Below are 11,571 nucleotides of genomic sequence, written 5' to 3'. Positions count from 1 at the left end.
AAAATGACTTTATTTTGATGAATTAAAGCAATGTGTTGTCATAACTTATTGATCATATTTTTTTTCCAGTACTATCTAAGCATTCTTAAATCAAGATACATTTACTTGAGAAGCAAAATTACTTTAAAGTAATTATAATTTTAAAAAAGTAATAAAAGTTTATTTTTCTGACCCCATTTGCAGACGTGTTTTAGATTACTTATAAACTGTAATCCATTACAGAATAAAATGGCATGTAATCCATTACTTTACAATGTAATCTGACTTCTTTTAGATTACTTTTGACCTCACACTGTATACAATTATATGATCAATAAGTTATGACAGCATATGTTTTTACATTGCTTTAACTCAGTTAATAAGTTCAGCAATTTTCAACCTTTTTTACAAGTTATACAAGATTCAGCAAATTTTTTAAGTCAGTTTAATGTGATTTAAGTTGAAATGACTTAAACATCCAAGTTGAATGTACTTAAAAATTTAAGGCAGCAATTTTTTTACAGTGTACTTTTATCCTTAACTTGTTTATCACATATATTTGAATAGGATAATCTTGTACTAGTGATATAAAAAAAAACAAAGATAATTTAACATTTTTTTTTATTTTTATTTATTTATCATCAACAAAAAAACTATTACATTACATCAGGGTTTCTCAAACTGGGGTTTGTGAAGGAACTGCAGGTTGATGAAAAAGTGTGATTAATTAAACCGTAAAAATGTTACATTTTAAAATAAAATATTGTATTTGATATGCTGTGTGGCCTCTGACTACAACAGACTGTTTTAGAAAGTACATAATAAATAAGAATTAGTGAGAATCAATAAATTATGACTAATTCACTGCCATTTTGTGAATATTAATGTAATCAATAAAAAAATTTAACTGTAGTCTGATTGAGTATTTTAAACCAATATAATCTACAAGTATATAATTTTTTATTTTAATTTATTAACGTAATTTAGATTACACCCAATCAGTTATTACCCAGCACTGCATGCTTTATAGTTTTAAGCACTTTAAGTCACTTCATTTAGCATTTTTCAGAAAAAAAGACTTCTTATCTTGTCAATTTGCTTAAGTAAATGTATCTCAATACAATATTTAAGAATATTTAGGTATTTTTACTGCAAAAACAAGAAAAACACTGACCTTGTGAGCTTTTGTGCATCATTAAAATGAACATATTTCTTAAAGGAAAAAAGAACGTTTTTAAATGCATCCCGGACGTGAAATTAAAAGATTTAGAGCTGTTTATGACTCTTTGGAAATGATGATATGGCAAATTATAAATTAGTAGGCTACTTTACCACCAATGCACGATCACTGAGTTCTCTACAGCCGCGGGGACCGAAGCCAGTTACCCAAAATGCTTTAGTGATGCACTAATGAAGCTTTTACAGCAGCAATATGGCACCAGACTCAAACCACAGTGACTAAGACGATATATAGATGAGTCAAGCGTGCTGCCAAAACCACCAAACCACAGTCACAAACCACAAAACTATCACTTTGACTCGAGTCACTTTCAATAACTGCCTGGCGAGCAAAGCTGTAGCATCTGGCAGAGAACAAGAGATGCTTAGATTCATCAAACTACACGAGAAAGCACATTCCACATGCAACTAAAACCATACTGTACACAAGCTGCACAAATCATTATGGTTTTAATATCGTACAGTGATGCTTTACCAATCACATTTCAAATATGGAATAAAATAATGACGTGACCACTGCACTACTTCCAAATTTGTGTAAATTTCACAGTATGGTATTTAATATGACATGATTTTTGACGCAATGTAAACTTTTGAATTATTTTAATGTGCATATTAAGCTTTTCATTTTTCCTTACAAAGAAAAAAAGCTTAGGTGATTAAAAAGGGCATATTAAATACCATATAGCTGTACAATTATGTGCAGAATAAGTTATTTTACACACACACAAAAAAACAAGGATTTACTTTGCGTTTTACTGTTGTAGAAACTTAGAGACCTAACAGTGTTCATGTTATTGTTTATGCACACACAATATTAACCTACATATACCTAAAATTATTCTGCCATCCTGTAATCTGCCGAACATGTTGACAGCTCGCTTAAAAAAACACTGACTGCATCGCCTGCGATTCACAATATGCACAGTTATGTCAATTTGAATGTATTATATTATTTAAATTTCATGCATCACATGGACAAAAGCAATCTGTCAGTAGTCTACAGGTATTAAAATGAAATTTCATAATGTTGCACGGTTAAATATCACTGACCACATTACAGGCCTTCACAATATTTACATTACACACGCACAGTTTCTATTAAAACTAATTATAGCATATGTTCATTACCGAAGAAAATCCTATAAGATTGTCTACAGGAATCCTACTTTGGAAGCATTCCTGAAGGATCGTAATGTGATCAAATAAGAATCATTAAAAATGTATTTTCATGTTGATGTTCCAGCATTTCATCCTATTGCGAATCATTAGATCTTATAGGGAAATTGTTCAAAAAGTTGTTCTAAATTCTAAATCCAGTAGGAATTACGCTATTTTTAATGAGGTATTAAACTACACCAGGTATACACTCACCTTAAAATCATCAGGAGATAGTTCAGATGTGATGACAGAGCATTTCTGTTCGGTGTTTGAGACTTTGAGCTCCGGCTACATTCTCTAAAGCAGTTCCTTCGGTGTCGCAGTGAACTCCAGGACGTCCTGATGGAGGATTATTGTTATGTGGGACACTGAGAGACCCGAATCCCCTTGTAACTCCATGCGCGCGCTTGATCGATCGCATCTGTGTCGTGCGTGTTTGCGCGCCGCGACGCGTCTTTGATCACGCGCAGTTACGCATCAGACGCTCGGCTTTCCACCATTTTAATTACACATGTAAAGAGGGAAAGTAACTTAAGTGTCAGCTCACCGACCGAAATCTCGGAGTGTAAATAAAGATTGTGTGCGGAACGTTATTGGGAACGGAGGACATTTGCATGTGTGTCTGTTTGCTCCATCAACGCCCATGTGCACGCGCCTGCCGAGGGAAAATGTTCAAGCATTATTTCGGTGAGCAAGCATGTATATACATAAACTGTGAGGAAATTTGTGTTGCATCAGGAAGAGAGAATAATAAATCACTTTAAAGAAACTTGATGATTTCAAACCCACCTGCATCTCTCCGACTAAAAGCTGTTATTGGCCGCATTGAATATTGGGTAACGCTTAAAAATATATATACCCATTTGAAAACATAATTGAAGCTTCATTAAGATTAAAACATATATGACAGTTTATGAACATGTCTAAGTTTAATGGCTTTTTTTATTTTTTATTATGTGAATGTATAACTATATGAACTACGCATAAATTACCGAATGCGATGATGTTTAATATGTAAGTATTTGTACACTGTTTATAAGTACAGTATAAAGTCAAAATGTGCAAACTACGGTATTTTACATTAGTATAAACTAGTCAGAATAAATATTAGTGATTTTGACCTTTATAAAACTATATACATATGCTATGTTGAATAACACTTAAACACACACACATATATATATATATTAAATATAAAGTAACAGATGTAAAAAGCAAACAAAATGTATACATATTCATATATACTGTATATACATACATATATATATGCACAGATATACATACATTATATATATATAATATTTTATGAAATATAAAGTAATTGAAAATTGAAAAAAAGCACAATATATATACAATATATAACCTTCCCCTGGATTTTATATTGTTTTTCATTGAGTTCCAGTTTCTAAGAATTTACTGATCCAAACTTTGACTTTTTTATATCATGCATCTATTTATTGATTCCATGTTAATGATCATTTCAGTGTCATGTTGACCTGTGTTTCCAGCGGATGACACACACACACACACACACACACACACACACACACACACACACACACACACACACACACACACACACACACAGGTGTAGGCTCTGCTCTTTGTAATGTGTTCAATCAGAGGAGCTTCAGAGATCTGGCAGTCACAGTTGTCACTCTGACTCCAGCTCCTCATAAACACACACACACACACACACACACACACACTCTGACTCCAGCTCCTCATAAACACACACACTTCCACAGCTCGAGTTCACCGAGGCCGTCTGTCCCGCCGCAACTCTGTTACCTGCTCGTGTCTCTCGTGTTCGGAGGATCAGCCCTGATGACCCAGAAACACACTCACAGACGGGCCTTATTACATTAGCCCAGTGTGACCAACAGGAGATGATGTCATCAGACCAGGTCATGTGACCGGATCAGACTGTTAATGCTTAAACTGTGTTTGTGTTCTGACCTGCGATCCAAAGCGTTACTTAACCAGAAACTACAAGGATAAATGATATGCTATGATTTGTTACCACTGAATTCTGATTGGTAAAATGCAGAATAGCCTATTAATATTGTCTTTTAGCATTTGCTTCATGTCGTACAATATAAAAGGTTAGAGCTCCCCTTGTTGTTTAATAGTTTTACATTTATATTTCTTCTTCTCTTGGCCCACTGACAGATCTGGAAAACATCCTCCTTTCACACTTTATTTCTCCTCTAAACGTCAAGTTCCTGCTTTTATCACACGAGCGCTCATCCAGTTTGGATGCAACATCTGCGTTTCATTGCGCCGGAGTAATGACAAACACACCCTCACCGCTGATCCAAAACACACATCGCACGGATGGAGGTGAGCGCTGGATATATTACTGTTAAAACACCTCTGAGTTTATTCTTCAGGCCATGACGGCAGGATTACGGGAGGGTTTTCAAGGTTTCCTCGTCCTACGCAATCAGAGGAAAAGACTGAGGCTCTGCAAAGGAAACTCTAGATCTGTCTGGAAGTGACAGGGTTAAGTCGTGTTAGATGAACGGAAGAATCCTCTTTTGCATCCTGATTGGCCCATGTGACTCTCCACATCTTCTGAAGTCATATGTATATGAGGAACAGACCCAAATTTGAGGCATTATTCATTGAGTTTTCCACAGCAGCTGTCAAATCTCAATCACACAGATGTTCAAATATGACGCGATACGGTACGTCTGCATGTTACGCAACACAGTGACGGGGAGATTGTATTTCACAGCTTTTGCATTCGCTCACAAAACTTTGTGTTTCTCCCAAGAAACTTTGCATTCGCTCGCAAAACCTTTGTGTGTGCTGGCAAACCTTCTGAAAAACGCTCACAAAACTTTTTGCGCTTTCCAACAACAACAAAAAAGGCTGCGTTCGCTCACAAATCTTTCACGTTCCCCATAAGAAAGTTTGAGTTTGCTGGCAAACCTTTCACGCTTTCCAACACAAAACTTTGCCTTCGCTTGTAAAACGTTTGAGTTCCCCCAAGAAACTTCGCATTTGTTCGCAAAACTTCCTCGTTCTGCTGAGAAACTTTGCATTTGCTGACAAAACGTTTGTGCTTTCCAACAAAAAAACGCGGCATTCGCTCGCAAAACTTTTGTGATCCTATAAATCCTTTGCATTTGCTGACAAAACATTCCGTTTCTCCTCAAAAAACGCTGCATTTGTTCACAAAACTTTGTGTTTCTCCCAAGAAACTTTGCATTTGCTGACAAAACTTTCGCGTTTCCCGACAAAAAACGTTGCGTTCGCTTGCAAACCTTTTGCGTTCCTCTGAAAATACCGAGTTCGCTCACAAATCTTTCATGTTCCCCCAAGAAAGTTTGAGTTCCCCCAAGAAACTTCGCAATTGTTCGCAAAACGTCCTCGTTCTGCTGAGAAACTTTGCATTTGCTGACAAAACGTTTGTGCTTTCCAACAAAAAAACGCAGCGTTCGCTCACAAATCTTTTGCATTCTTCCGAAAAAAGCTGCATTTGTGCACAAAACTTCCTTGTTCTGCTGAGAAACTTTGCATTTGCTCACAAAATTTTTGAGCTTTACAACAAAAAAACGTTGCATTCGCTCGCAAAACTTTTGTGATCCTATAAATCCTTTGCATTTGCTCACAAAACATTCCGTTTCTCCTCAAAAAACGCTGCATTTGTTCACAAAACTTTGTGTTTCTCCCAAGAAACTTTGCATTTGCTGACAAAACTTTTGCGTTTCCCGACAAAAAACGTTGCGTTCGCTTGCAAACCTTTTGCGTTCCTCTGAAAATACCAAGTTCGCTCACAAATCTTTCATGTTTCCCCAAGAAAGTTTGAGTTCCCCCAAGAAACTTCGCAATTGTTCGCAAAACTTCCTCGTTCTGCTGAGAAACTTTGCATTTGCTGACAAAACGTTTGTGCTTTCCAACAAAAAAACGCAGCGTTCGCTCACAAATCTTTTGCATTCTTCCGAAAAAAGCTGCATTTGTGCACAAAACTTCCTTGTTCTGCTGAGAAACTTTGCATTTGCTCACAAAATTTTTGAGCTTTACAACAAAAAAACTTTGCATTCGCTCGCAAAACTTTTGTGATCCTATAAATCCTTTGCATTTGCTCACAAAACATTCCGTTTCTCCTCAAAAAACGCTGCATTTGTTCACAAAACTTTGTGTTTCTCCCAAGAAACTTTGCATTTGCTGACAAAACTTTTGCGTTTCCCGACAAAAAACGTTGCGTTCGCTTGCAAACCTTTTGCGTTTCTCTGAAAATACCGAGTTCGCTCACAAATCTTTCATGTTCCCCCAAGAAAGTTTGAGTTTTCTGGCAAAACTTTTGCATTCTTCCGAAAAACGCTCACAAAACTTTTTGCGCTTTCCAACAACAACAAAAAAGGCTGCGTTCACTCACATATCTTTCACGTTCCCCATAAGAAAGTTTGAGTTTGCTGGCAAACCTTTCACGCTTTCCAACACAAAACTTTGCCTTCGCTTGTAAAACGTTTGATTTCCCCCAAGAAACTTCGCATTTGTTCGCAAAACTTCCTCGTTCTGCTGAGAAACTTTGCATTTGCTGACAAAACGTTTGTGCTTTCCAACAAAAAAACGCAGCGTTCGCTCGCAAATCTTTTGCATTCTTCCGAAAAAAGCTGCATTTGCTTGCAAAACTTTGTGTTTCTCCCAAAAAACTTGCATTTGTGCACAAAGCTTCAGGATTCTGCTGAGAAACTGCATTTGCTGACAAAACTTTTGAGCTTTAAAAACAAACAAACAAAAAACAAAACAAAAAAACGTCGCATTCGCTTGCAAAACTTTTGCGATCCTATATATAAATCCTTTGCATTTGCAAAAAACGCTGCATTTGTGCTCAAAACTTTGTGTTTCTCCCAAGAAACTTTGCATTTGCTGACAAAACTTTTGCGTTTTCCTACAAAAAAACGTTGCGTTCGCTTGCAAACCTTTTGCATTCCTCTGAAAATGCCGAGTCTGCTCACAAATCTTTCATGTTCCCCCAAGAAAGTTTGAGTTTGCTGGCAAAACTCTTGCATTCTTCCTTTGCATTTGCTCACAAAACTTTTGTGCTTTACAAAAATAAAAAAAAATCCGAAAAATACTCTGTATTTGCTAGCAAAATTTTGCGTTTCTCCCAAGACACTTTGCATTTGTGCACAAAGCTTCCATGTTCTGCTGAAAAATTTGGATGTTCTTAAAACGTTTACACTTTCCAACAAAAAGCGTTGGGAGAAACTTTTGTGAGCGACCACGAAAGCACTGGAATATAATTTCCCCTCTACATCCCTTTAGCAGTTCCGTATTATGACGCGTAGTTTTTTAACCAAACGATTAAAATTTGAGAGCTACACCTAAAGGGAAGGTTTTCAACAAACAATTACATTTTGCTCTTAACGCACCACATTTGAGCTGAACATCTGTGCAAATTAGACTTGAGATGGTTCGGGTTTTTTTGTTCCTTGTAATTGATAACTTCAATAACTTGACTATGCATATGTGCAAATGAGATTTGAGAGCAATGGTCAATTTTCAAACTACTGCTTTTTTTTTTACAGCCCTTGCATTGTATGAAATGTTGTGTTTCACAGGTTTGCAACAACATGAGAGTGAGTAACCTAAATGATGACTTTTCATTTCATCAACTGCTCCTTTAAGTGCACATAGCTTATTTCCTCATGATAATCACCTCTTTGTTTTCCTATTTCACCCTTTCCTTTGCTGTTTTTTTCCCCCATTAGATCTCAGTCTTGAGTGTCTTTTCAACGGCTCGTCATCACGGAAGCTTGTCTTATCTTATTAAAAGCGGATTGAAACAAAAGATTTGTCACGCAAAGGCCTGCTTTAATAACCAGCACGTTGAAGCCTCTGTCTGCGTGTGAAGCTGGTTGTTCTCGTCAGTGAAACACAGCTCGATTGGAGGAGATGTGACCGTTTGCACGAGCAATCAGCGGTTCCTCGGGTTCTCTCGCGTGCAATCCGAGCCGATGGTTAACAAATCTAATGAGTAATGATGTGCAGGTGTTTGCCACCGACCCGGGGCAGCAGTTGGCGAGCGCTTGGGAAAGCTGGCCGTGTTTCAGTGTGTTTGGTGTGTCATTTGGGCTGAATGTAATCCGTCTCTGGCCCTGCAAAAATCTGACACGACAGAGACAGGCGTAATGTGAAAAAGAGCATGCCGATCCATACATACAAGTTACAACACCACAATGTGCATGAGGTTCAGGTTACTGAGGAGACTGCGCCACCTGCTGGCGGACAGTGATATTGCCAGTAGTCTCAATGATGGTCACTGGTGAACATGTTTCACCAGTTTATTAGAGGGCGCTTAACAGTGTGAACAAATATGATGGAACTATACGGTTATCCGGACCACACCTATTTGGGTAGGGTTAGGGTTAGGTTAACCGTATAGTACATTTATATTTTGTAGCTATGAACTGCTCAATAATAGCCTATTCATCAGCTAGATATTGCTGCTTTTGTGTAGAGTAACTAGTAACTACACTAGTATGTTATTAACACTACACAAAAATACAGCAAGGTTTTTATATTCTGCTTCTAGAAAATGAAGAACGAAGAATGTGCATGTTTTGCTTTTTTAATGCTATGTTTCAATGCTATTTTGTGCATGCAATTAGTTTATTTTGTTGTAGCCTAAATATGACTTGTGCCATTAATCTTTAGGCTATCAAATAGATTTTTAAAAGTCATTGTTTAGTACTCATAAATGTCTGGAATGTCATGTAAATTCATCAAAAATGGAGCCCTGAATGTTATTCACCTGGGAACTTAATATGATACTATTGTAAATGCTGTTTAAATCATTGTGTGTGTGTGGTAATTTGTGTGCACGCTGGTTTGCTTAATATCAAAGTGACTAACTCATTTTGTGATAGCCAGAATCGTACAATATGACATTTTCTGTAAATATTGACTATGCCCTCTACTGGTTACCATTGTACAGCTGTTTTTTTATTTATTTTTATGTTAGGCTACTATCATTCTGTGATTTATATCAAGGTACGACATCTGCACATCACATCAATCTTGATATGGGAACACTTTACAAGCATAACATATTATACTGGATTGAGGTAAGAAAATATAAGCAATACCCCTGGCTGGTTGTCTACGGCTGATCTGCAAGACTGGATTTTTATTATTTCTCCAAAATGTTTAATTTCCCCGCGTTTCCAGAAACCGTGTGTGGCATAATGCATTCTGGGATGATCCAGCTCTGCTTACACGTGCCTGCTATGTTTCTCACTGTAATATTGGTGGGCTTTTAGTCGTGTATGGTGTCTAATATACAGAAAATGAACAGCATTTACTGGGAGCAATGGCTCTGCAATTACGTGCACAAAAACCTAATTGAAAAATACAACAAATAGCCTGCCTTTCCAGTGGAAAATTCCCAACGGGAGTTGCCCACGATCTGATGCGCTGCAGCGACATCAACTGGTAGCGTTGAGAACTGCACCAACTGCACACTGACACATGCATCTTTGTTTTGGGATGCAAACCATCTTGCGTTCCCACATTAACTTACAGAATATTCTGTTTTACAACGTGTTTCTGAGAAAAAAAATAATTATCTGTAGTTGTGGTCTCTAAAACTACTGAATTATATTTTCCTAGAATTGCTCCCCCTAATAGTCTAGTGATTCAGCCCTGGAGATGTGTTTGTAATTGCATGGTTTCCAGGTCTAATTATGCTAAACGCAATTGAAGTTTATTGTCTTTAGCATCGAGGGAGAACTGCACAACTCCAATATTAACCGAACTGTCCTCATTTCTTCCTGCCCGACAATTTATAGCGGGATTCAATCAAGTTCCCGTAAGTACAACCGATGAGTTTTACTTTGGTTGACGGGAAAGCACTGGATGGTCAGGCCGCTGTGGGCCTCATCTGGTCAACAGAAAATTTCTACCGTCTTCAGCCACGTCCCATTGACAGATTTTGACCAAAAGCAAATAAATGCAGCGAAAACGAGTGAGAACATTCGAGCAGAACAAAAAATATGCAGTTCACTCTCATTCAAGTCTGTTAACAAAATTATACATTTATGCATTATTAGGCAGACGCTTTTATCCAAAGCGACTTGCATTGCATTTAAAGGTACAAATTTTAAATTCTTATCAGTTCTTGCTTTCCCTGGGAATCGAACCCGTTGCAAGCGCCAACAGAGCTACAGGAAAGTTACATTTATCAAAAGCTCAACAGGAAAGCTTATAAAGTCGCATTTGAATGCAAGTACATTTTCTTGTTCAACTAGCAATCAAATAAAATGGCAAGAAAAAGCCCAAACCTGCATTAGTTGTTCATTATATTTTAAGGTAGTATTTATTATCGGTATAATTACACTGATACTCTGACCCAAGTCGCTCAGATCTTTATTCCTGTCCATTTCTCCGGCATCCAACACATTGATTACGAGAACTAATTGTTTGCTTACCATCTAATCTACCCAGACCTTAATACGTGGCCTCGTTTGTTGATATTCTCTTCCCCTGTGATTGGTCTTAATGTTTTGGCTCATCAGTGTATATTTCAGTCATGACATCTCTCAGAGGGTCTATATACAGTAGGTGGAGCTGAGGGAGGTGGAGGGTTTCTGATTAAACCTGTGCAAACACAGGACCAAACGATTTAAAAGTTAAGCAGCGAGCTCATTGGCTGCAGAATCAGTCCAATCAGCTCGAGCCATGTTAGATGATGTCATTGTTTGCAGATTGCATTGAGAACCTGTCTGTCTGCGCCATCTAGAGTTTTCTGGCTGAATACACAGTATGGAATACTATGGTTTGGCATAATTATTCAGCTCCCATTAAGTTATGAAACAATTTTTCTGAATGTTATCTGAACATTCAAAACGTCCAGTTATTTCTTGTTTGTTGGAATGTAAAATGTAATTTTTTTTTTTTTATTATTACATGAACAATATATTGTTGGAAGAGCAAGAAATGGAACAATACGGATGTCAGATTCACCACATTATCCTTAATTAGCATGTACTTCATTAACTATGTGTTTATGCTAAGGTATTTGGCTAATTAGCAAAGTCCCATTGATCCCATTCAAGCTCAAAATAAAACCGTTTGCATTTTTATTTTGACATTTTGAGCTTGGCAAGTTGTTTTTGCTTAATTGGTTTGAAAATGTAATTAAATGATGATTTTCCTGTGTTTCCAGAGTGATTAGTC

The 11,571-nt window shown here is 37.1% G+C and overlaps 1 long non-coding RNA gene across 1 annotated transcript; it reads left to right on the top strand.

Annotated features, from left to right (window-relative positions):
* Positions 1-2,657: 2,657 nt before the first annotated feature.
* Positions 2,658-10,741, top strand: LOC311283361. Its single transcript, XR_014626051.1, has 4 exons — positions 2,658-3,066; positions 4,552-5,069; positions 7,923-7,973; positions 8,106-10,741. It is a non-coding gene; the product is annotated as an uncharacterized lncRNA (long non-coding RNA).
* The last annotated feature ends 830 nt before the right edge of the window (positions 10,742-11,571 follow it).

Source organism: Rutilus rutilus (genome assembly GCF_951802725.1).
Source record: "Rutilus rutilus genome assembly, chromosome: 23".
Lineage (NCBI taxonomy): Eukaryota > Metazoa > Chordata > Actinopteri > Cypriniformes > Leuciscidae > Rutilus > Rutilus rutilus.
The sequence above is the reverse complement of the archived record's forward strand: the minus strand, read 5'-3'. Positions and strand labels throughout refer to the sequence as shown.